The sequence below is a fragment of the Eucyclogobius newberryi genome, unplaced genomic scaffold (assembly GCF_026437365.1).
Source record: "Eucyclogobius newberryi isolate DKJ021-1_F unplaced genomic scaffold, fEucNew1.0.hap1 SCAF_12, whole genome shotgun sequence".
Classification (NCBI taxonomy): domain Eukaryota; kingdom Metazoa; phylum Chordata; class Actinopteri; order Gobiiformes; family Gobiidae; genus Eucyclogobius; species Eucyclogobius newberryi.
In genome coordinates, this window is record NW_027315746.1 from 28910761 (window position 1) to 28937975 (window position 27215).

Genomic DNA, 27215 nt, shown 5'->3' on the forward strand with positions numbered 1-27215 from the left:
CCGGTAGTATGCGGGCCGCTCCGCCTGCCCTCAGCCTCTGTGGCCCGGTACAGCGCTCCCAGCTTCTCGACGATTCGACCGGCGACTGGGCCGCGGCTGGGGCCCGGTTCCTCCTGGGGTAATTCGGCTGGGCCTCCCCCGGGTGGGCCTTCGCTCCGTTCCGCCCCCTGCGTTGTCCCCTGGTCGGGCCCCTGGTAGTCCGAGGTCGGGCTCGAGCACTGTTCTTGCTTGATCCCACCTAACCCTGGAGAGGGGGTTCCCTTGCGCTGACGCTGAGACGGCCTTCGGGCTGCCCACTCCTCCATCCTGCGGCATAACTGTCAAGAAATTAGACATAAACCAATGCTATTCCTTAACACACAGAGAACACAATTCAACTTAGAATATGAAACGATACAGAAACGTCAGACTTTTGTGTAGCATGCATGGGAGAAACCGTCGGGCCGGGTCGCCAAGGCTGTTGTAAGCAACCTGGCGACCCTCCTTCGTCTCACAACGTTTTTTTCTCATGCAGGTTGGTTTTATTACAAATTATGAAATAGGTGGGTCACATTCTCATTGGTCAGCTTCACATCAAGGCACTTGTCTTTCACAATAGTTGGTATTTTCCTTAGAGATAAAGCATGGGTAATGTTTACCTAAACTCCCCTGGGCTGTTATACCCCCCTAGGATAAACATTCCTGAGGCCCATCTTTACGATACCTTCACAAATGCAGTTTGTCACACATGCTGTTTTTCTCTTAGACTAATGATGCAGATAATATAAAATATCGTCATATCACTATTATGCAGATAAAATACATCACAGAAATGTAATCATATATTTACATTTTATCACAGTAACTCGTCGAGCTCCTCCATTTACTTGCGGCGTACCTCGTCAAGCTCCTCCATGTTCCTGCGGCGTACCTCGTCGAACACCTCCAACAACATGGCATCGTCCTCGCTGCTGTAAGGGCTCCGATCCTCATCCTCCATCTTGACGGGCAGGGATCTCCTTATCCGGCTTGAAGGACCATTAAATGTTGGAGAGATAACTCCGGACTGTGCGTAAGGTGCTAGTTCTGGGTTTGTAGAAGTCACTGCTCAGGAGTGCCTGCCAGAGCACTACTTAGGGCCAGGAAGGTTGATCGGAAAAGACGAGAAGATACAAGGTGCTTTTGGTAGCTTTATTTAGGCTCACAATTACACACAGACAATACAATACAATACATATTTCTCCCCTTATATACCTCGCCACAGGATCAAAGGAACAACGGCAATTTAGCTGCTATGTAGTGGCACCAAGTCGGGTGGAATGCAGGGATGTCATAAGACACCCTGTGGTGCTGGCATGCCTTTAGTGGTCGCCCCATGAACTACAAGAGCATAGAAACACAGGGGCCGCGGGGCCTTTTGTGCAGTGACAATAAAATATAAACCTGTGAATATGCCCTGGTTGAACCAGTTGGAGGCTCTCACAGCTTTGTCATCACTATGACATTTTCATGTTACATTTATCAGACAGTTAAAGGAGCAGGTGGGGTAAATTCAGTACTTGTGAGTGAATATTTTTGAAACAAACTTTTGGAGTCTAGCACAAGTCCTTTTATTAAACAAGAAAAAATTCCACATTTATAGCCTCACTTGGGTCACAGCGAGGTCACAGGTGACTTTGTTGTCATTGGATTCTCGACCTGCGTATGCGCAAAAAATGATCATTCAGTGCTTAAAGCACCGCCTCTGGCGGTCAGAAGGGATTAAATAGAACAGACGCAAGACAAGACATGGTACCAGTTAAACCGACAATGAATTCGGAGTTGAAAGTTGAAAATCCCACTAGCTTCATGTTTCTGTCATTGTGTTTGTCTTGTTTACATAATAAAGTTATCTAATTGTTTTGTTTGACAAGTCCTCCATCTTCTAGTAGTGAGTGCATATATAATTCTGGCTGTCACAGTAGATAATAATGAGTCTTGTTTAAACAGTGGTGATGATGATGATAAGTACATGTATCCTTTTATTATGTTTTTATAAGTCATCTATTTACATTATTGTCTTACGACTATTGTCTTATACCATCCATCCATCCATCCATCCATTTTCTGCCGCTTTATCCGGGGCCGGGTCGCGGGGGCAGCAGTCTGAGCAGGGACTCCCAGACTTCCTTCTCCCCAGACACTTCCTCCAACTCCTCCGGGGGGATCCCGAGGCGTTCCCAGGCCAGCCGAGAGACATAGTCTCTCCAGCGTGTCCTGGGTCTTCCCCGGGGCCTCTTCCCGGTGGGACATGCCCAAAACACCTCCCGAGGGAGGCGCCCAGGAGGCATCCGGAACAGATGCCCGAGCCACATCAGCTGGCTCCTCTCGACGTGGAGGAGCAGCGGCTCTACTCCGAGCTCCCCCCGTGAGGGAATGAGGAATGAAGAAACTCATTTCGACCGCTTGTATCCGCGATCTTGTTCTTTCGGTCACTACCCAAAGCTCATGACCATAGGTGAGGGTAGGAACGTAGACCGACCGGTAAATAGAGAGCTTTGCCTTTCGGCTCAACTCCCTCTTTACCACAACAGTCCGATGCAGCGTCTGCATCACTGCAGCCGCTGCACCGATCCGCCTGTCGATCTCACGCTCCATCCTTCCCTCACTCGTGAACAAGACCCCGAGATACTTGAACTCTACTTGGGGCAAGGACTTCCCACCCACCTGAAGAGGGCAAGCCACCTTTTTCCGGTCGAGAACCCTGGCCTCGGATTTGGAGGTGCTGATTCTCATCCCAGCCGCTTCACACTCGGCTCAAACCGTCCCAGTGCATGTTGCAGGTCCGGGTTTGATGGAGCCATCAGGACAACATCGTCTGCAAACAGCAGAGATGAGATCCTGTGGTCCCCAAACCGGACACCCTCCGACCCCTGACTGCGCCTAGAAATTCTGTCCATAAAAATTATTGTCTTATACAATGATTCCTTTTGTGTCGAGAGGATGGTTGCAAGAAGGCACTTTGGCCATGATTTACATGATTACAGTTTTCCCACTTGAAGGACGGAATGTTTAACTTTTGATAAGTTATACCGAATGTACTGGTTTTGCCTCAGACATGGTAATAACCTATATAATGCATATGTAATCTATGTATCTTCTAAGAGGTCCTTTTAGCTTGTGTTAGGATTGGACACTAAATAACACAATTCATTAATTAATTAATCAAAATATTTCTGTACAATTATGGAGATGTAATCTAAACATAAAAAGAGATAATAAAATAAAAAAGAGAGGATGTTTTTGTAAACTTCTTGCCTCACAAGCCACATCTGGTTTAGGTCACAGTTCAAGTAGTAAATAAACTCAAATGTCCAGCCATGATTGACTTTAAGGTGAGTTATACCTCACCTGTCATGACCTTGTATCTAAGGGGGCCTCTTTACGTAAAATGTTTTTCTGTTCTTACTCTTCTGTTAAACATATATTCTTTACTTGGAACTCACTATGTATGCCCATTTTGTACTAGTTTGTGTAACCTTTTAAAATATACTTTTAAAACCAATAGTGTTGCAGGTGGTCAAAGGAGAGGCAGAGACAGTGCTTAACTTAACAATTAATATAAATTTTAATGGGTTTATAATACAAAACAGTTTAATAAATCTACAAGGCTAAAATAATATTTAAAACACTAGCTAAGGACCCGAACACTGAGGAGGAGTGGTCACGGCAGCGTTGCACCCAGCTGTAGCAAAGGGAGAGAGGAAGAGGTCACACAGCACATTAAAAACAGACAAAAGTCTAGCCTGTACTTACCTTACGTGCTTACCTGCACGCGCCAATCTCCGCCTTAAATAATGCGTGCGTCACGGCATGTGGAAGCGGCGCGTGCCGGCAGCTGATACGGTGGCTCCCGTGGGTCAAACTATAGCCCATTACATTTGCATAGAAGTATATCTGGATTGTTCCTTTTGTCTGTATTCATTGAAAAGCCTCGACACGAAGCAGAGCATCCTGATCAATCAGTAAACACACCTTTAACCATCTGCCTGGGTCCTGGTCTTTCTGTAGAACACACTACTTTATTACAGTCAAGTTGCAATTACACCATCACGCCAGTAGATGTTTACGCAAGATGGTATTGAAAGGTCAGAGAACCCTCCTCTTCAATATAGCAGAAGCGAGGCAAATGTTAACTTCATTGATGCCTGTTTCCCTGTGTTCCACACAGCCGCACAGTTTGAGATAGTCATGTCCCAATTGGCTTTCATGTTCAGTGTGATGTGGAGAATAGGCGTGCCAGATTTCAACTGTCTTTGAGAACATTTTTTATCCCATTCAAAATGCTTGTAAACCAAAAACCCATGTATGTCAATGACAGTATTTGTCAGGTACCCACGGCAACATTCACCATTTATCCCACTCAACCCCCTCTCCATTCATCTGCTCGACCCCTTCCTTATTTATCCCTCATCCCACTCGAGACCTTTTCCGCATCCTCACCAGGGTCACAACTGGGCACCAGGATGCTGTCTCTTCAGAGCCATCGCTGGGCACCGGCATGCCCCCTCAATCATCTCACATTTGCTCTTTCAACCCCCCTGCTCTCCTTTCTCAACCCTTTCTATCTTCAATCCATCATGCATAAATTGACGCATCATAGACCACTCAGCACATTCCAGCTCCTTCCATCAGTTGTAATCCACACTGATTTAACAATCACTCGTCACCCCATCACTCTGGCACCTTATTCATACCCATGCCCTTCCATTGGCTACCCAACTTGTCAACAGATTTTACCCGAGAATGCATGGTCTTTTATGCCACCTATTTGACTTGACACCATATTGTCGCATTGTCAACTCAATCGCACTTACCTTTTCTCCATATTTTCCAAAGTCATCGCCTAAATGCTTTCAAACCTCTATTCAATTGCACCGGTATTGATCTTCTCTTCTCCAGTAATAGGCAGATAGCTTCTAGATTCGATCCAGCTACTCTTCAGAGAGTCCTTGACTATTCAGCATCTCTTCTCCTGTGCCACTCAGCTATCATCTTCATTTACAGCCAGGCTATTATGTAGAGATCCAAATGATCCTTGCTTATTTCAAATCAGCCTTAGGGGTTCTGAATCGGCTTGGCTGATCACCTGAGTCCCCATCCTGAGTCTCTATCCAGCCAACTCTGATCAATCTATCATCGATCTATCATCGATCCATCATCGATCTACTATTGACGTTATCGCCATCATTATCATCATCATCATCATCATCATCATCATCACTATTAACAATAAATATTCTCTCTCTAAATATAATCATTGACTGAGAATGTTGTGCCAGTGCCAAAGTAAAACAGACTAATAATTTTTCGGGCAGAAGAGGCTTAAGTTTGCCGAACTCATATTAAGTTCTTACCTTTCTCCACAGAGGAATAATAGAATCATCTATGTGACGGAGCGGCTCCGTCCTTAACTCCGTGGTCCCGGAGGAGAGCACGTGAAGATGCGCGCGCCCGTTTCCCTGTCTGCAGCGCGCCACGACAAATCATGTAATTGCAAATAAACATTTTTAAACCCGTTTACAACACTTCCTCCAGCGCGTTTGCCGTGTCTAAGAGTGCACACTTAGAAGCGTCAGTTTACCAATATCAAACACGCCAAATCTACTTGTACACGTACCTGTGCGCTGCGTCTTCCCCTCTCCTCCCATTGTGCGTTCTGGGCAAACCCGGACACATCCACGTTTGGGTTTAAATGCGTCAGTCACACGGGCTTAGGTGGTCATGTGAGCCACAAACTAGTTACATACGCAATTATCTTTGTTTTGTCCATATTGCAAAGTTGTTTATTTAGTTAAATATTTTTGTATGATAATTATTACAGTTTTGTATCTGTTAGACAATGAGAAGGTATCCATTTATTTGTAGAAATGGTGTATGTAATGTGGGAGGGGTCAACGGGGGTTTAAAGGCGATCTCTTCAGCTCTGCCTCAGTCTGTGGTGAGTTGCAGTGGAGGTAACATCTGTGCAGTGGTTTTGTAAGAGACTTAAAGGAGAAGTCTGGACAAGCCCATGTGGTTTTTTTGCCTCAACGTTTTTGGTCACTGTAAATATTGTCAGAGCATCATTTTTGCACTTGGACTTCAAACTACTGGAGAGCACAATTAAAGCACCGAAACCCTTAATCGCCGACTCTATTGTTATTGCCACAATCTAACTGTGCACTGTTTGTCTCCAAAAGTTTAGAAATGAGTCTAATACACAGAGCTTTAACTGGATTTCGGATCATTGATGAATTCTACAGAACATAAACAACAGCAACCCATCCTCAACGCTCCCAGGGCCACAGTACAGGGTCTGAGCACTGGATGTTGTTGTTGCTTTTAATGGCAGCTGGCAGCCAACTGAAAAGGTGCATTTACCACTATCTTCTTTAGACTTTATTCTTTAGACTTTATTTGTTAGATGTTGGATGCAAGGCTCCACAAGCCCATAGGACAGTGCAGACAAAAAACTCATATGAATGGTGACTTACAAAGTTTAGATGGATAAAGAGGCCGAAGTCAAGGGAGAGGATTATCGGTAAAAAATGACTCACTCACCTCACCTGTGGCTGTGGCTCTGAGCGCGGCCGGTGTCCTACCCAGTGCCCAGGAGCTGAGCTGCACAGTGCACAGGCCATTAACCAAAAGGACATGGGGCACTGCACGGGGAAAATGATTGTTTGTGATGTTTAAAAGGAGATTTCTGATGGCATTTATCTTAGACGCTGTAAGGGGGTTCATCATTTTATCTTTCAGGTCAGTCGCTGCCTTGTTCAGTGTGATTGCACTTATTAGGGCTTTGTAACCAATATCTGGTTGGGGAGTTGTTATTTACCCTCTGACCTGGCAGCCCGACGCTCCCTTTTTTGTGTTGTACCTTGTCAATCTCAAGATGTGATAGCAATTGTCGTTTGGAACCATGAGCTACTGTTTGTTTCGCCGTTAGCTTTGATTGTGGGTTTTGAAGTATCCAAAATATGTTGATTTTGTGCAGAGCAATCAAATATTGATTTCCGTAGCCTTGCGCATGGAACTAACATGATCTCAGCTAAGAAGAAAAACCCTATCCTCAAAAGAGTTCAGACACCCTGATGCAAGTCTCCTGGAGTGTGTTGTGTGGAAGCCACTTTAGACCAGCATCACTTCATCACTCTCTCTCTCCTTCTCAGCCCAGCTCTAACCTGTCTCTCATCTCAGTCAGTAGTGGGGCTAGCGCAGGTTGTTCTGACGCCGTATAATAAAATGGTTTCATAGCCTACACTTTGTGCGTGAAACAAAAGCTCGAAACTAGAAACCTAACATGAGAAAATGTTAGCTGGGTCACCAAACCACGAGATTGGACAGCTTTTTAGGACACTAAATGAACCGATGCCAAAATCAGTAAGGAAGACGAAGTTAGAAGTCAGTGCGGAATTGGACAACAAGAGGACAGTGCCTTAAATGGAATGCAAACCCAGAGAAACCTGTACGTCCAGCCAGACAAGAGAGAACGAGAAGAGAGAGGGCCTGTGAGGGGAAAGCACGGAGGAGACCAAATCTGAGTATGAGGGGAAACGTGGCACAAGTGTGTAAAAGAAAAATTGGAATATTATAATTTAGGGCGGAATCTTCTTTTAGACATGCCATGTTTTCCCTCATACTTGGAACACCCGCGGCTATGCCAGGGGTTTAACGGTAATATTATACACCGTATGTTATAGATATATTGTCTGTGTCTGTGCTACAGGCACCAGCTTCAATTGACACTGCAGCCAACCTCCAAATGCACAGGTAAGTTATACATGAAATAATTTATACATTTGCATTTGTTTATGGACATGTTGACAAGTAAGAATGACTGTTGTATTTTGTATAAAAATGTTCACAATAGATGTCTCCAGTCATACAAATACAAATACTTTTGGGCAGATAGATAGATAGATAGATACAAATTGTTAAAATGTTATCGTTTTGCTCCAACATACAACACAACACAACATTGACACAGAAAAAACTGCGAGAAATAGGGGTCCAGAGATGTCAGTTTAGCTTACTAGAATCCTTTTGGCAAAATGACCCCACACAGTGCTCGGAGTTGTCGTATCCCAACATCTTAAACTATATAATTTAAAGTCTAGGTAATTTGTTCGACACTATACACTTCCATCCCTCGGGATTGAATTTAAATACTCACCAATTTCTCTGTCCATGGCTGCTGGATACGACGTCTCCGGACAGTTTTTGGTGGATTTCTTTTTATTTCCCAAAGGTTAGGACAGACAAGACAACCCACATTTTTGTTAAGAAAAGTAAAGTTAAAAGAAATCAATAAACATAACATACACCTGTAAAATAGGTAAAATACAGAAACTGAACATAGAAATCATTCAGTGATGTGACAAGATTGAATAAAACATGAAAATGTATAACAAAAAAGATGATGATACAAACACACTTTTTATAGGGAAGCTCATGTCACGTCTTGGGGGCCTCAATAAGGAAAGAAAACAACTAATTTCTGGCTACACTACTGGTTACCATATTACATAACTGTAAAAAGTATAGGCTGCATAATAATCAAAAATCATAAAATTATAATTCAGTCATTTAATAAGGTGATATTAATGGAGTCAATCATCTGTCAGTAAAAGCTTGTGGTTTGGATCAGCGTTCAGACTTTGGATGAAGAAAGATAGTTGATTTATTAAAATGATTAAACGTCTGTGTTGATTATGTTCAGAAAATAATACTAAGGCAATTTGGCTTTGTTTTTTAATTAATTTTTTGTTTTAAAAATAAAGTCAAATCGAAGTAAAAATCAGGATTTTTTTGGTCAATATTGCATACCGTTTCTGACTACTTTGAATATCTATTTGGACCAGAGTCTAACTGAAAGATCATTGGCTGAAAAAAAACAACCCTAAAGCCTTAATATGTTCCAACATTGTGTTATAATTATGGAGAGGAAGATTTCTTCAACACAAATGAAACAGGCAGAAGCTGTAAGAGTTCTAACAAAGTCATTATTCCTTTTTTCATTTTTCTCAATTATTACCTTAGCATGTGTTGTACTGCTGTGTTGTTTCCTTACACCTAGAGCAGATATATTACTTTTGGTGAAGATAAACAGTACAAGTGCAGATTGGTAAATAGTTAAATATTTGAACATCCTAATCTCTTAATAGCTAGCGTCACATAGACACTCGAAGTTCGAGCAGAGTTTTAGTGTTATACTTTTTGTTTTTTTGATTCCCAGGGTACAAGTTTCAAATGGAGTCATTAAACAATTTTGAGATTTCACAACGGAGTCCTTCTTCAAAGCCACCGAAGAGAGGCCAGTGGTCCAGCAAACGAGAGTTCATTTTGAGTGTTGTTGGAGAAATCGTTGGTCTGGGAAACGTCTGGAGGTTTCCATATCTCTGCTTCAAGAATGGAGGAGGTAAGTTTGATAATACATGTACACTACTAATTTATCAACAACAACAAAGTAGAAAAATCCTGCAAAATGTGAGACAAATACTTGTTTCTGTCACAGCACTAATGTGATGCCACACACACACACACACACACACACACACATACACACATACACACACACACACCTTGGTGTGTGCGCAGAACAGCAGTGTCTGCTGTTCTGCCTAGGTCTGAACCCCCTCAGCCGACTCAGGAACGGAGCCACGATCAGTCAGCTCCTCTACATGGATGATGTCAAGCTGTATGCTAAGAACAAGCAGGACATTGACTCCCTGACCACACCACCAGGATCTACAGCTCAGATATCGGAATGTCATTTGGACTAGAGAAGTGTGGGCGGATGGTGACTAAGAGAGGGAAGGTAGTCCACACTGAGGGGGTCTTGCTGCCAGAAGGAACGATAGCAGACATTGAGGACAGTTGCAATTACCTGGGAATCCCACAGGCAAATGGCAACCTCGAAGAGGTAACAAGGAAAGTGGCTATGGCCAAATACCTACAACGAGTGAAGAAAGTCCTCAGAAGCCAGCTCAATGGCAAGAAAGTCCTGGGCAATAAACAGCTACGCCCTGCCAGTGATCCGATACCCTGCAGGAATAATCAGTTGGCCAAAGGAGGAGATACAGACCACAGAGGTTAAGACACGAAAGCTCCTGAACATGCATAGAGGGTTCCTTCCCAAATCCAGCACCCCGAGATTGTACACTAGCCGTAAGCAAGGAGGCCGGGGACCAGTGAGCATGCGAGCCACTATCCAGGACAAAATCTCCAAAATCCATAAGTACATCAAGGACAAGGCTCCTACAGATGACGTGATCAGTGAATGTCTCAGACAATGGGGAACAGAGGATCATGAGGTGCTTTAGGAGGGACTATCATGGGAGGACAAGCCCCTACATGGGATGTACCACTGGAACATAAATGATGTGGTTGATATCACAATCCTACCAATGACTAAAACTAGCCGTTCTGAAGGACAGCACAGAGGCCCTGATCATGGCAACACAGGAGCAGACACTGAGCACCAGCTCAAAAGAGGCCCAGATTTACCACACCAGACAAGACCCAAGGTGTAGGCTGTGCAAAGGGGCCCTAAGACCATCCCGCACATAACTGCAGGGTGCAAGATGCTGGCAGGGACAGCATACATGGAGCGCCATAACCAGGTGGCTGGTATTGTACAGAAACATCTGTGCAGAGTACGGGCCCCAAGGAAAAAGTGGGAAACACCTCCAAAAGTGGTGGAGAACAACCAAACCAAGGTCCTCTGGGACTTCCGAATAGACACAGACCGAATGGTAATGGCGAACCAGCCAGACATGGTGGTCGACAATGTGCAGAGGAAAGCCGTGGTGGTGGACATTGCAGTACATCCGAAAAAAGGAACATGAGCAACTAGAGAAATACCTCAGAGAGGAACTGTAGAAGGCCTGGAACGTGAAGGTATCGGTGGTGATCGGAGCACCTCCCCCAAAGTGGAGGAATGGCTTGAGCAGATCCTAGGAAAAAAATCAGACATCTCAGTCCAGTAAAGTGCAGTGCTAGGAACAGCAAAGATACTATGCAGAACCCTCAAGATCCCAGGCCTCAAAAGTGTTTGTTTTGTGTGTTATTTTTCATTTGGAATAAAATAAATTGTATATATATTATATATATTGAAAGTACAAGCCACCATTCTTCCACTTGCTCCTTCCTCTTATACACCTCTTATATAGCCTCACCAGCTGTCTCATTTAAAGGTCCCATAACATGCAAAATCGACTTTTCAGAGCTTTTAGCCTTCTTACATTGCTATTTGTGCTTCATATATGTACCCAGAGTGTTTTTTAGATTGATTCCCGCAGTTTTTAGCTATATTACACACTATCTCCTTTCCTCGAATCTCCAAACTGACGGGCGGTGGGTGCAAGACCGCGTCATAAGGGCAAGCACGCGTCACCGAAAAACCAGGAAATAAGAGCGCGATGGACATAAGACTTTTATATTTATATATATATATATATATATATATATATATATATATATATATATATATATATATATATATATATATATATATAGATATAGATATAGATATAGATATATAGATATATAGATATATCTGTTCTGCGCACGCTGTAGAAGTAACACCAGATTTATTTAGTCTCAAAGTAAACTCTTTCTCACTCACTCGCGCGGAGCGGCGCACCGCGGAGCTACGTCACAGGTTGGGCGGGGGAGCCAGATCGCTCTTCACAAGGGTGGGGGCGAATATCAAACCAAGCCGTTTGCATTTCCGGGTTGGTGAGGGGGTCCAAGGTCTGAGTGATATTTCTTAACTATTATGTTAAGGGTGTTGCACAACCCTTATTATTATCAATTATACACTTAGGATAGACTACGAAACGTGAAAAAAGCATGTTATGGCACCTTTAATATGAAATGTGAAAGTTAAATTATAACAAAAGGTTATATTCTTTCACTGCTAGGTGCGTTTCTGGTGCCGTATTTCCTGTTTCTGCTCACATGTGGGATCCCTCTCTTCTTCCTGGAGGTTTCTCTGGGACAGTTAACTGGTCAGGGTGGAATCACTTGCTGGAGGAATATCTGTCCTCTGTTTGAAGGTGATTTTTGTTTGTTGGATACAAAAGAACGGTGTAAAACCGCAATATTTACATCAGTACAATTGATGTGTAAATTACCAGATAAAACAAAATTTATAAAACAAATGTATATAGATAGACATCAAACTAAGTTCTTAGAGGAAGGGGAAAGTCTCATCTATATTTTAAAAAATGTGTACATGAACTTGATTTGGCTTTAATATATGTACTCTTGCCTGCCATATTCACTTTTCTTCCCAAGCTGTCACACAGCAGTCGGCCATATCTGCTGTTGGCCTGGGTGACTTAACTATTAACGAATATCATAATCATAATCATTCTTAACTAAATTCTTGCAGGCATTGGCTATGGAGGCCTAATCATCATGCTCTATACTAACATGTACTACATTGTTATTTTGGCCTGGGCCTTGTTGTACCTCTTCTCTTCTTTTCATTCTGAACTGCCATGGGCCAGCTGTAACAACACCTGGAACACAGGTAACATCAAATTCAAATAAGAAACGTCTTCCCCTTGACACCATGTTTCAGGTGTTGACAGGCAACTCTCCTCAAGCTTTGTCTGTTCACATATGTGACCGAGAGACATTTTGAGTTTGAGTCACAGATTGAAATTGTGAATTCAAAGCTATCCAATGATGTATCACTCGTGCACATCTGATAATATTTGAGTAAGTTGTGGTAATTTGAATGTATACAACTCTCAAAACCTTTCAATGAGAAAACGGCCTCTAAAGTTTCTCACCGGAGTGAGCCCAGAGTCACAGGGGGGCTCATTTACATCTCATTGAGATAAGCCCTCCCCCTGTCACACTGACACCACCGTCGCCCTACAGCTGTCACTGAAGACTCAAGGAGTATTGTTATTGATTATGTCAGTGTAATCCCTCATTCGTCCAGGCGTGTTCCATAGTAGAAAAAGCTTCAGTTGTAGTCATCTGGACTCAGTTTGAAAAAATAGACGTTTCGACTCTCATCCAAGAGTCATTGTCAATAAAAGAATTTAGATCGAGAACTCCGATATTAATACTGTTCTGTGGTAAGACCCGCTCATTGGGAGGAGCCTTCCTGAAGTAGAAAGAGTTGTTTGTTTCAACAGAAACTCCCCCCTTGTATCTACCGAGCTAGCCTATTCAGAATTTTAATGGCCTATTAGAATCCCCTTTGTCTTTGTGAGACCCTGGCTCAACCACCCTGAGTACCTGATTAGCATCTAAATGTCGTGGTCCTGGTCCTCTACCTTTCCAGGGGTTCAGTATTCCATTATAGATACCAGGAAGATTGAATCTGAGCCCTCCATTTCTGTTTAAAGAAGGTCTTTCTTTTTTAACAAAAAGAGCTTCCTTGACTCCTCTTTCAAACCATCTTTTCTCGCTGCTTAAAACCTTCACCTCACCGTCTTCAAACGAGTGATTAGAGGCTTCAAGATGGAGATGCACGGCACTCTGTGGTCCTGAACTTGTATTTCTTCTGTGCTGATAAAGCCTCTTGTGTAGAGGCTGTTTTGTCTCACCTATGTACCGTTCTTTACAGCTTTCTTCACTGCATTGGATCGAATAAACTACATTGCTCTGTTTTTGAGTCGGCAACTTGTCCTTAGGATGAACCAGTTATTGTCTTAAAGTGTTTCCAGGTTTAAAATAAACAGGGACTTTGTGTTGTCTAAAAATTCTCTGCAGTTTTTCCGACAGGCCAGACACATAAGGGATAGAAACACCCTTCCTTCTCTGTTCAGTTTCCCTTTTGTCCTGCTTCTTGGTTCTCTTCACTCTGTTGAGGGCCCAAGCGGGGTAACCACAGGCTGAGAGGGCATTTCGGACATGTTTTTCCTCTTTCTTCTTGCCCTCTGAGCTGGTGGGCACACCTTGAGCTCTGTGTTGTAAGGTTCTGATCACACCCAGCTTGTGCTGCGGTTGGAGCCAAAGAGCAGGTACTGGTCCGTGTGTGTAGGTTTCCTATATGTGTCTCGCCGCCGCAATTGTCGGACCATGTCGGCCTCGGTGAAACTGAGAAAAACAGCATTTTACTTTTTTTCCCCCAAATTTGTGATTTTCATTTTTTTGCAGAATTTGCTAGTTGAAGTTATGAATAAGTCCCTGTGTGCTTCAGATAACACTATTGGTTGTCTTAAACGTATACATTAAGCTGTTAAAAATGTGGAGTTTTCGGGTCTTTTTTCTGCTCTCCTGGGGGGCGTCACCTTTTTCTAGCCAACGTGTTGTTTACATTTTCCACCAATCAGCTGTGATCCGCATGGCCAGCTGCGTGCTCTGCGTGCCCTGTGTGCTTCTCTCATTACTCCAGACCGTCTGCAGAGCACAGTCTTCAGAGCTTACATTTCCTGGACTACATTGCAACGGAACTGTTTACTCAGGTACACTTTTACTTTACTACTAAATTATTGCTTTAACGCTGTGTTTTAAGGCGGTCTTGTGATCACTTTAGAATCTTACTTGTCTGCTCCGGTGGAGCTAATGCTAAGCTAACATGTTGCTTCAGTGCACTCTGCAATACGGGCTTAATGTGACTACTTGCTGTTATCACCATGTTATCGGGTTATTTTTCGGCGCGGGTTGGCCCGTGGGTTGTGTGGGTCGTGCTTTGTGTCTGTTTTATGGTGCTAAACCGGCTGTTAGCCCCACAGCCCGGAGCTAAACGCAGCTATTCGGAGCTAAGTTGTAAGCTAAACTTTGCTATGTTATCGGGTTATTTTTCGGCGTTTTGTCTGTACAAATTATATACTTATGTAGTATTTCTTGACCCGTGGGTTGTGCTTTGTGTGTGTTTTATGGTGCTAAACCGGCTGTTAGCCCCACAGCCCGGAGCTAAACGCAGCTATTCGGAGCTAAGTTGTAAGCTAAACTTTGCTATGTTATCGGGTTATTTTTCGGCGTGGGTTGTGTGGGTTGTGCTTTGTGTGTGTTTTATGGTGCTAAACCGGCTGTTAGCCCCACAGCCTGGAGCTTAACGCAGCTATTCGGAGCTAAGTTGTAAGCTAAACTTTGCTATGTTATCGGGTTATTTTTCGGCGAGGGAAGAGAAAAAAAACTACAACTCCCGATACCACTTCTGGTCACGTGGCTTACGTACGTTGCACGTCACGCACGCACTGCACTTTGGTGATTTTCATGTTTTAATGATTAGAGTATAATTAACCATAAGCAACATCTGTTTTTCAGGTGAGCCTGCAGTTTGTACATTAAGCTTCAGATCACTGTGGAAACAGCTTCTCCAACACATCAGAAGCTGCAGGCCACGCACAGATCTCTACAACAGAATCTAATGTGCTGTCTTTCGGACCCTCACCGCCAGCAAGCAAAGACATCAGGATGCATTACAGCTTTGACTTTGCACAGCAGGTACTAATAATAGTGCAAATGCAGAATAGCAATTATAGAGAGATATACGTCTTAATCAAATGTCATATGTATTAATCTAATCTCCTTTCTCTCTCTCTCTCTCTCTCTCTCTCTCTGTCTACTACAGATAGACTCTCCGTCCAACCCTCTGCAGCCAGGGCCAAGCTTCACTACACAATGGACATCCACTTCCTCATTGCTGGCCACACCAAATTCTCCCCTGATTGCAACTTTGGACTTATCAAGCGAGCATAAATGAAGACCAGGGTTGACACTTTGGAAGACATCGCTGAGGTTAGTTTATATTATTTGACTACTGTAATGTGTAAACATTAGCCTGGCAAAACTTCAGTGCTGCTCTCTGCTTAAGATATGTTTCTTCTGTTCTCATTTTTTTACATTGTCGCCCTTGTCATCAGGTAGTGGAAAACAGCTCTCCTGAGTCTCACCTCAATATCCCACAGCTTGTTGGAACGGCACATGGCAAAGTGTTTGTCAAGAACTTGGACTGGCAGAAGCATCTGAGTCCCTTCTTCAGACGGCTTCCAAAGATCAAGAGTTATCAGCACTTCAGGTATTTATATTGAAACTCTCACATTGTGTTAAAAAAAAAAATAGTTAATGAGTGTTTTATGTGAAATAGTTAGCCATTTCTTAAATGTCCTGTTATTTGTTTACAGCTTTGATGCCAAGAGCCGAGAGTCACAGCACAGAAGAGTGCACAGACGAAGAAGAGGATGAGGATGTGATCTCTGTAATTGGACTCTGGTGGTGTACATATCATATCTATTATCTCATATATTCAAAGCCATGGACCCGTTGCAGTTCGTATACCTGGCCCTGGCATCTGTTTATAAGAGTTCTTCTATTGAGAGTGTTTTTTAAACTTCCTATAAGTTACTGTCCTTTCCCCCTGTATCTACTGCGTTGTAACATTAAAGGCTATCTTATCTTATCTTTTGTTGTTTGTGTTGAATCATTCTGTGCACCATTGTTGGTGCACTGAATCACCTGTGAATTATGTTTATCGACAAATGCAATGAACCCTATTCTGATTCTTTGATTCTATTCAGGGCCTTTAGTAATCCAAGTATTTCCATTTGAATACAGTAACTTCTAATTCTGATTCAAGTCCAGTTACCATCAATAATAACACTCCTTGAGTCTTCAGTGACAGCTGTAGGGGGACGGTGGTGTCAGTGTGACAGGGGGGAGGGCTTATCTCAATGAGATGTAAATGAGCCCCCCTGTGACTCTGGGCTCACTCCGGTGAGAAACTTTGAGCACCGTTTTCTCAGTGAAAGGTTTTGAGAGTTGTATACAATCAAATGACCACAACTTACTCAAATATTATCAGATCTACATGAGTGAGACATCATTGGAAAGCTTTGAATTCACACTTTCAGAATCTGTGACTCAAAATGTCTCCGGGTAGACATGTAACTGGTTTAGCCACGGTCAGTCACATATACTTCTATTTGGAGTTTCCCGTCCTCTCCTCTGATCGTGGAACAATCAAGAAAGGCCAAGCGATTCTCCTTAGCGTCTTCTCTTGTAAACCTGATATGTGGGTCCACAGCATTGATGTGATCAGAGAAGGTTTCCAGCTCTTGTTCCTTGATTGTTACAAACGTATCATCGACATAGCGGAGCCACAGTTTTGGGGCTATGCCTGAGAATGAGGACAGTGCCTTCTTCTCTAAGTGCTCCATGTACAGGTTGGCCACTATGGGAGAGACGGGCGAGCTCATGGCACAGCCATGAATCTGTCTGTAAAATTGTCCCCGGAATTGAAAGTAAGTGGTGTTCAGACAGATGTCCAACAGTTTACATATGTGTTCAGGTGTCAGTTTGGTCCTTTCCTGTAGGGTGGTGTCTTCCTGCAGTCTGATCCTCACCGCTGCTACTGCATCAGAGGTCGGGATGCAGGTGAACAGGGACACAACATCATATAAAACCATGAGGTCATCTGGGTCCAGTTGGAGATGTTTCACTTTATCCACAAAGTTGTGCGTGTTTTCCACATGATGTTCCGAATTCCCCACAAGCGGAGCCAATATAGTTGTTAAATGCTTGGCCACATTGTAAGTGATGGAATCTGTGCTGCACACTATGGGTCTGAGTGGAACATCCTTTTTGTGTATTTTTGGAAGGCCATAAATGCAAGGCATGGCTTCACCAGGATACAATCTGTAATACAGAGGCCGGTCTATCGCTTCCTCTTTTTCCAGCCTTTGTAAACAGTCTATCACTTTCTTCTTGTAGCCACTGGTCGGATCTCTTTTCAAGCGTTCGTATGTGGTCGTGTCCTCGAGGAGGGTGTGGACTTTGGCTTCGTAATCAGCTGCGTTGAGAATCACAGTGCAACGTCCCTTGTCTGCTGGGAGGATGTTGATGCTATGATCTTTTTCCAGTGCTGAAAGTGCTTTCCTCTCTTCAGCTGTGATATTTGAAGGAGGTGGTTTGGCACTCTTCAGGGTCGCTGTGACACGTAACCTCAGGTCTGCAGCCTCCGATTCAGTCATTTTGTTGTTCCTAATTGCCGTTTCAGTGGCTGTGATGTAGTCCTCTGTAGGGATGTGTTTAGAGGTGACAGAAAAGTTGAGACCTTTAGAGAGCACCTCCTTTTCTGCCTGTGTCAGAACACGATCTGATAGGTTCTTAATCCAATTGTTTTTGCTGGTCGCTAATTTGTCTGTCTCAGTCCTAATGTCTAGAGCGACCTCACCTGCATTCTTTTTGTTCAAAAGAATGTTAAACTTATTGATTTGGCGTTCTTTTCTCTTCCTGTGCTGTGCTTCTTGTGCTGTCTGTGTAAAATCCAGCACTCTGAACTGAACAGAGAAGGAAGGGTGTTTCTATCCCTTATGTGTCTGGCCTGTCGGAAAAACTGCAGAGAATTTTTAGACAACACGAAGTCCCTGTTTATTTTAAACCAGGAAACACTTTAAGACAAAAACTGGTTCATCCTAAGGACAAGTTGCCGACTCAAAAACAGAGCAATGTAGTTTATTCGATCCAATGCAGTGAAGAAAGCTGTAAAGAACGGTACATAGGTGAGACAAAACAGCCTCTACACAAGAGGCTTTATCAGCACAGAAGAAATACTAGTTCAGGACCTCAGAGTGCCGTGCATCTCCATCTTGAAGCCTCTAATCACTCGTTTGAAGACGGTGAGGTGAAGGTTTTAAGCAGCGAGAAAAGATGGTTTGAAAGAGGAGTCAAGGAAGCTATTTTTGTTAAAAAAGAAAGACCTTCTTTAAACAGAAATGGAGGGCTCAGATTCAATCTTCCTGGTATCTATAATGGAATACTGAACCCCTGGAAAGGTAGAGGACCAGGACCACGACATTTAGATGCTAATCAGGTACTCAGGGTGGTTGAGCCAGGGTCTCACAAAGACAAAGAGGATTCTAATAGCCCATTAAGATTCTGAATAGGCTAGCTCGGTAGATACAAGGGGGGAGTTTCTGTTGAAACAAACAACTCTTTCTACTTCAGGAAGGCTCCTCCTAATGAGCGGGTCTTACCACAGAACAGTATTAATATCGGAGTTCTCGATCTAAATTCTTTTATTGACAATGACTCTTGGATGAGAGTCGAAACGTCTATTTTTTCAAACTGAGTCCAGATGACTACAACTGAAGCTTTTTCTACAATTGTTATTGATGTAAACTGGACTTGAATCAGAATTAGAAGTTACTATATAGAAATGGAAATACTTTGATGCTATTCAGGGCCTTTTGTAATCCAAGAATTATAATCAGAATCGGAATAGGGTTTATTGCCATTTGTCGATAAACAGAATTCACAGGTGATTCAGTGCAACACAAACAGCAAAAACATTGAACACTGAGCACTAAACGGCACGATATGTACATAATGAAATATAAAGGTATAAAGTTATGTAGGGCAATAGGAAGTGGTGATATGTACATCATAAAAATGTATTAATTAATGAGATAATAGATATGATATGTACACCATTAGAGTCCAATTACATCAGAGATCACATCCGCATCCTCTTTTGCACATTCGTCTGTGCACTCTTCTGTGCTGTGACTTTCGGCGCTGGGCATGTGATGTCTTTTGCCTCGTCAGTACAGAAAGGCCTGATTTTTTCATGCAGATAGGTCTGCCTGTCAATGTTCAGTCCAGGTGGGACCAGAACATGGAGATTGTCAACTGGAGGCAGAACAGCTGAATTGCGCAGTAGCTGAAATTCCACAGGTTCTGCTTCACAATGACTTTTTGCAAGCACCACACCTGGTCTCTTGGCATCAAAGCTTTACGCAAATAACAGGACATTTAAGAAATGGCAAACAATTTCACATAACACTCATTAACATTTTTTTTTAACACAATGTGAGAGTTTCAATATAAATGACCTGCTTCTGCATCCCTTCACAGGAGACACCAAAAAGGCCACATTTTGCGTGTATGTGGCTGTGGCTGTGCGCGCTTCTTCCTCAACCGTGGTCTCGCTCCATTTTCCTCATAGAGTTTGATTATGTCAGTCAGGGTGTCTTTGCCAATTCTGAAAAGGGGAAAAAAATAAGGATTAGGGTTAACAATAATATGGGAATAACATGCTTCACAGATAACATGTTGATACAGAGGAAAATGACAGATAACTTAAAGGAAGTTTAACAAATTTAATAGAAGAACTCTTATAAACTAAATATCCTATAGACAGAACCTCTCATTTCTCAATATGGAATGGAGGGGAAAAATAAAGATAAAATAAAATAAAAACAGCTAGCGTAAGACAATAGTAATAATAATGGTAAAATAAACACTCTATTTACATCAGTTATATGCACATGAATGTGACATTATTGCGTGTGATAAAGACATTTATGTCTATTCATACAGTCTATAATTGCTATTCTGCATTTGCACTTTATTGCACATTTAATAAAGTGTAGTTAAGTAAATGATGTGTAATAAATAGTACCTGCTGTGCAAAGTCGAAGCTGTAATGCAATGGACTTCTGCATAGTTTTTGATAAAATCCAGCTGTGAGCGCCTGAAATTTTGAAAAGGGAAACAAAAGTTTGGAATTTAACAAGTTAACCAGCTAACGCGGGCTACAGTAAAAAACAGTAAAAAACCCCACAAAGATACAGACATTATACCGTCCCAAAACAGCTAGTTTCAAGAGACTACGTGATTTTAATTATTCAGAAAATGGTCACATTAAATTCAAGCCCGTATTTATAATGTAGAGTGCACTGAAGCAGCGTGTTAGCTCAGCATTGCTCCATCTCTGCTCAGGTGCCGAGGCAAAAGTGACGAGGCTAAAGTGACATCACAAGACCACCTTAAAACACAGCGTTAAAGCAATACTTTTGAGTAAAAGTACCTCAGTTCCGTTGCAATGTAGTCCAGGGAATCATAAGCTCTGGAGAAAGTCTGGAAAAATGAATAATGTCTCTGAGGAGAATGGTAGCTGCTGCTGAATAAGTAGCCATGTGGTTTGCAGCTGATTGGTGGAAAAAGATCAACATTGCGCTTCAGAAAAAAGGTAACGCCCCCCGTGCGGAGCACGGCTTAATGTGTACTTTTAAGGTAATGAATACTGTTATCTGAAGCACGGAGGGGCTCCTTCATAACTTCATAAAAAAGCTAAAACCCTGTTTTTCTCTGTTTGGTCGGGGCCGACTTGTAACGGCTTTTACGGTGCTCCGTCACAAATCACATCTCTACCATCCAGAAGTCGGAGTTGAATTTAAACAACATTTTTATTCTAAATAATATAACTACATATATATATATATATATATATATATATATATATAGTTATCACTTTGGACCGGCAAATTTTACCTTTTACCATGAATACCTTAAAACTCCATCAAATCCTATAAACACCATTTTACTCTTCTTTCTACAATTTCTAGTTAACTGCATTGATTATCGACTGAATCAAACCTTGAATGTCCCACTTTCTGTAAATGCAACGTCATCTGCTGAAGAATTCTGGCAGTGAGTTTTAAATTCTAGATATTTCAGTTTTTCTTGGACATTTTAATATATAAACTGCTGCTCAGGAGACGAGTTCTGGGCTTGTCTGGAGGAATCGAGGAGATGGGAAGTATCCGCTAGGACCTGGCTGGATGTCTCCTCCTCAGCTGGATCATGTGTTACTTTTGCATCTGGAAATGAGTCAAAAGCTCTGGAAAAGTGAGCATTAACAAACATGCATTGCTATCATGTTTTGCTTTTGTGTTCATTTTAGCTTTTACCTCTTTAAAAACACATGGTGACAAGCAGGTGGCAAAATGCCCCACCAGTAAAGTAAATCCCCTTTAAATCGCATCATGTTCATTTGCTTTAAATATTCCACAATACAGTATTTTTTCAATCGCACATTTCTTGCCCAGAAATACCTCGAAAAACAAAACTAGCCTGTCTTTTTGGGGATAGATAGATTTGAAATATTTTAGGCACTGCAATAATGTAATGGAGACAAGCTTGTGACATACCCTCCACCAGAAAAGTTACATAGTGCACCTTTAAAGGAATCTGTCTGGATTGCTTTGCTGTTTTTTGATCTCTCTGTTTTCATGTGTGTTTTAACAACTGCCTGTCTTTGAACTCTTGTATAGGTTGTGTACTTCACGGCCACTTTTCCATACCTCATGATGATCGCTTTGCTTATTCGTGGTGTGACCTTGCCAGGGGCTGCTGATGGGATTCGCTTTTACCTGTGGCCTGATCCGAGTCGCCTGGCTGACCTTCAGGTGAGGACATTAAAGTATGAAATAGATTAGATCACACCTCAGGGTCCAGAAAGGTTTGATAACAAAGGTTTGATCAACTATTTACATGATTATTTGCATGTCCCAACTTAACATTGAGATGTTCGTAGGTTTGGATGGATGCAACCAGTCAGATTTTATTCTCCTACGCTGTAAGTACAGGTTGCCTGGCCTCTCTAGGAAGCTACAACCAGATTGACAACAACTGCTACAAGTGAGGAACATTTCTCAAATAAATATTTGAATGATGACTAAGGATGTAACATGAAAACGTCTCTAAGTAATATCGTGGGCTGTCACAATATATTGTATTACAACCCTCTTTGCTTAAATACATTTTTTTCTTGAAGCAACAGCTAAAGAAACATTAGAGTACTATATAGACATGATCTTTTTCTCCATTGTAGCTGCTAACAACATGAAGAAATAATTGTTGTCTAGCAATTATATCATAATTCTTTTAAATATGACAGTAATAATAGCACCAAAAGTTAGTTTGTTACACTTTTCTGTTAGCCTCCCTGTACTATTGGCAAGGCAAGGGAAGTTTATTTGTAGAGCACATTTCATACACAAGGCAATTCAACAGGAAAGACATGCATTAAAGTTACAAAGACATTACAGAAATCACAAAACCAGTTTAAGACATAAAAGAGAAGAGTGCAAATAAAATAATTTCAGTCATATGCGCAGCTAAACAAAACTGTTTTAAGCTTAGATTTGAACATTGTAAGAGTAGAAGCCTGTCTCACATCTTCAGGAAGACTGTTCCAGATTTTAGCTGCATAAAACTGAAACGCAGATTCCCCATGTTTAGTCCTGACTCTGGGCACCTGCAGGAGGCCGGTCCCTGAGGTCCTCAGAGTCCGAGATGGTTCATATGGCACTAACATATCCAAGATGTACTTTGGTGCTAGGCCATGGAGAGACTGGTACACAAGCAGAGCTGCTTTAAAGTCTATTCTCTGAGCCACAGGAGCCAGTGCAGAGACCTGAGAACAGGACTAATGTGATCATACTTCCTGGTTCTAGTCAGGACCCGAGCAGCAGCGTTCTGGATTAACTGCAGCTGTTTTACAGCTCGTTTGGAGAGGCCAGTGAGCAGGCCGTTACAGTGGTCTAATCTACTGGAGACAAACGCATGGATAAGTCTCTCTAAATCTGGTTTTGACAGTATATTTTGGATTTTGGCAATGTTTTTTAGATGGTAAAAACCTGCTGATGTTATTGATTTGACGTGGCTATTAAAGTCTGAATCCATTATTACCCCCAGATTTCTAATTTGGTTTGTAGGTTTTAGAGCGAGACTCTGGAGGTGACCGCTAACACTTTCTCTTTGTTTCTGTGGGCTAAAAACGATTATTTCAGTCTTCAGTTCAGCTGGAGAAAGTTGTTTTGCATCCACACACTGATCTGTTGGATGCACTGACAGAGTGAATCCACTGGTCCATATTCACCTGCCGACAGTGAAACATAGATCGATAGAGTGTCGTCTGCATAATTGTGATAGGACACATTTTCACAGCATGTAGAGGTTGAACAGAAGGGGACCCAGGACTGACCCTTGGGGCACTTCACAGGTCAGGGTCGTGTGGTCTGAGACCTTAACCAGTTTAGGGCAGTGCCAGTGATGCCCACCCAGTCCTCTAGTCTCTGTAAGAGGATCCCATGATTGACAGTGTCAACAGCAGCACTCGGATCTAACAGAATTAAGACTGAGGCTTTGCCCGCTTCAGTGTTCAGGCGGATGTAATTTGTCACCTTGACAAGAGTCTCAGTGCTGTGATGAGGTCTAAAACCTGACTGAAAAACATCAAATGAGTTGTTTATTAATAGGAAATCTGTGAGCTGTTGGTAAACAACCTTTTCAAGGACTTTGCCCCAAAATGGCAGATTAGAGATGGGCCGGTAATTACTCAGTACTGCGGCATCAAGACTGCTCTTCTTTAGGAGAGGCTTTATGACCGCAGTTTTCAATGCCTTTGGGAATGTTCCAGATTGAAGTGACATGTTAACTATGTGTGAGTGAGTGGTGCTAACAAACTGTTCCGTGTGATGATCTTCTGGACAGTTTTGTCCGTTACAGGTACAAAGTGAGTTAGCTCTAAGTGTCTAGATGGTTTAAGCTTTATTTTTGCACTGTGGAATTTATAGAATTCTTAATGCCCTGAACTTTTTCATTACAGAATACACTTGGATTTGGAAATTAGTTCTAACGGCAGCTGAGCTGGAGGGTTTGTTAATCTGTTTACTGTTGCAAACAATGCAAGTTGTTACTGCAGCTTGCCATACATGTCGTATTGTGAGATCCATATTCAATCAATCAGTCAAACTTACATATATATATATATATATATATATATATATATATATATATATATATATATATACATATATATATATATATATATATATACATACATATATATATATATATATATATATATATGTATATATATATATATATATATATACATACATATATATATATATATATATATATATATATATATATATATATATATATATATATATATATATATATATATATATATATATATATATATATATATATATATATATATATATTGAATGTCTCATGTTATATGTTCTCTACAGAGATGCCTTCTACCTGTGCCTGCTAAACAGTGTAACCAGTGTTTTTGCTGGTTTTGCCATATTCTCCGTGCTGGGGTTCATGTCGTATGAGCTGGGAGTCGGCATCAAAACAGTGGCTGAATCAGGTTGGTTATGAACTACTGCAGTATTATTCCAGAGAGTCCAGAGTGTCCATCTTCCATCTGATTTTACCTTTTTCACATTTGGTCCTGTCATACGAGCTCTAGAGCTGTCCTACTGTTTGCTCCTCTTCTTCCATACACATTTAGATACTAGACATGAATTGCCATGGAATTTAGGGGACCAGTATCAACATAGCATGCAGTGACTTTTATGAATGGTCGAGCAGACTTGGGATGTTCATCAATATTTAGTGGATAACATTTTTATGCAAAAGTGAAAAAACAAAAACAAAACTAACATACAAGAGTGAGTTTTGAACCCTGGTGTGACGTTTCATGTTACATTAAATAAGAGGCCTTATTGGAGATTTCCTTCACAGCTTTTATTACAGCTTCCATCATCGCTTTAGCATATCTGAACTACATAATAATCAGACAATCCCATCATGCACCAGCACTCCACTACCATAAGGACCATTGGACACAAAACCTAATTGACGTTAAACATTACACCCGGTCTCCCGCATGAAGGGTGCAAGACTATCCTAATGCTGAGTTCAGAACAAATCTCACTGGACGCCGCAGTTGGAAGGCTGTACATGTGAAGGCAGACGTGGCTGTTAAAATTCAAGTCTGAGTCCATGATTACACCCAAATTTCTAACTTGGTTTGTAGGTTTTAAAGCGAGACTCTGGAAGTAACAACTAACACTTTCTCTTTGTTTATGTGGGCCAAAGACAATGATTTCAGTCTTTTATGAGTTCAGCTAGAGAAAGTTGTTTTCATCCACAGACTGATCTGTTGGATGCAGTGACTGAGTGAATCCACTGGTCCATATTCACCTGCCGACAGTGAAACATAGATCTGAGTGTCGTCTGCATAATTGTGTCAGGACACATTTTTGCTGCGTATCAACTGACCTAATGGCAGCATGTAGAGGTTGAACAGAAGGGGACCCAGGACTGACCCTTGGGGCACCCCACAGGTCAGGGGCATGTGGTCTGAGACACAGTTACCAATTTCAACAAAGTACTTCCTGTCCTCCAGATACAACCTTAACCAATTTAGGGCAGTGCCAGTGATGCCCACCCAGTCCTCTAGTCTCTGTAAGAGGATCCCATGATCGACAGTGTCAAAAGTAGCACTCAGATCTAACAGAATTAAGACTGAGAGGCTTTTTAAGACTGAGGCCCGTGTCAGTGTGAGGCAGGTGTCATTTGTCACCTTGACAAGAGCAGTCTTAGTGCTGTGATGAGATCTACAACCTGACTGGAAAACATCAAATGAGTTGTTTATTAAGAGGACATCTTTCAGCTGTTGGCAAACAACCTTTTCAAGGACTTTGCTCCAAAATAAAGTCTAAAGGCCAAAATACAAGTACAGTAAGCTGCTGGTGCAGGACAAGTTATTTTGGTAATGTCTTCCTTATCAGAAGCTAATCTATTATTTGGGATATTTACAATAACAGAATGTCACATAGATTTCTGTTCTTTCATGATTCAGGTCCAGGCCTGGCATTTATCGCTTATCCTTGCGCTGTCGCCATGATGCCTCTACCTCAGCTGTGGTCTGTCTTCTTCTTCATGATGAAGGACTGGACAGTCAGGTAAACTGTAACTATGAACTGCTATCAGTATGACTTGATGGTTGATATGTTGTTCATCTTAATAACGAGACAGCGTTTAGTGAACCATTGAGCTAACGCTCAAACCTTTTATTACTATCTTGTCATGGGGTATCTTACAGAGGAAGTGTCTCTTATTCTGTGTTGTCTGTATGAACCAACTCAGACTACCTGACTTTCTAGTGACATCAAGCGGTGGCATTTAATACAGTTAAGATAAGATAAGATAAGATATTCCTTTATTGTCCTACATGGGGAAATTTCATTGGTGCAACGCAGGTAGATACAGAGGTAGATACAGAAGAACAGATCACTTATAGGAAGTCTGAAAAACACTTTCTGTAGAAGATCTCCTACAAATAAAAACTCCCATAGACAAATAAATAAGTACATAAATACCATTGCATGTGATCACGACAGTAATTGCACATGAATATGTGTCACGACAGCACATAGATTGCACATGAATTTCACAGTAATTGCACAGTAATTGCACAGTAATTGCACATATGACAGAATTGCACATCAGTATTAGGTTAGGTCAGTATTGCGAGTGTTCAGTACTAACAGTTTTTGTTATAAAGTCTGACAGCAGCAGGAAGGAAAGACCTACGGAACCTTTCCTTCACACATCGAGGGTGGATCAGTCTCTCACTGAAGCTGCTC

General features: G+C 41.9%; 1 pseudogene; it reads left to right on the forward strand.

Moving 5' to 3' along the window:
* The window catches only part of LOC140355858 (sodium- and chloride-dependent GABA transporter 2-like), a 52304-nt pseudogene extending 25769 nt beyond the window's left edge, over nucleotides 1-26535 (forward strand).
* Nucleotides 26536-27215: the final 680 nt, after the last annotated feature.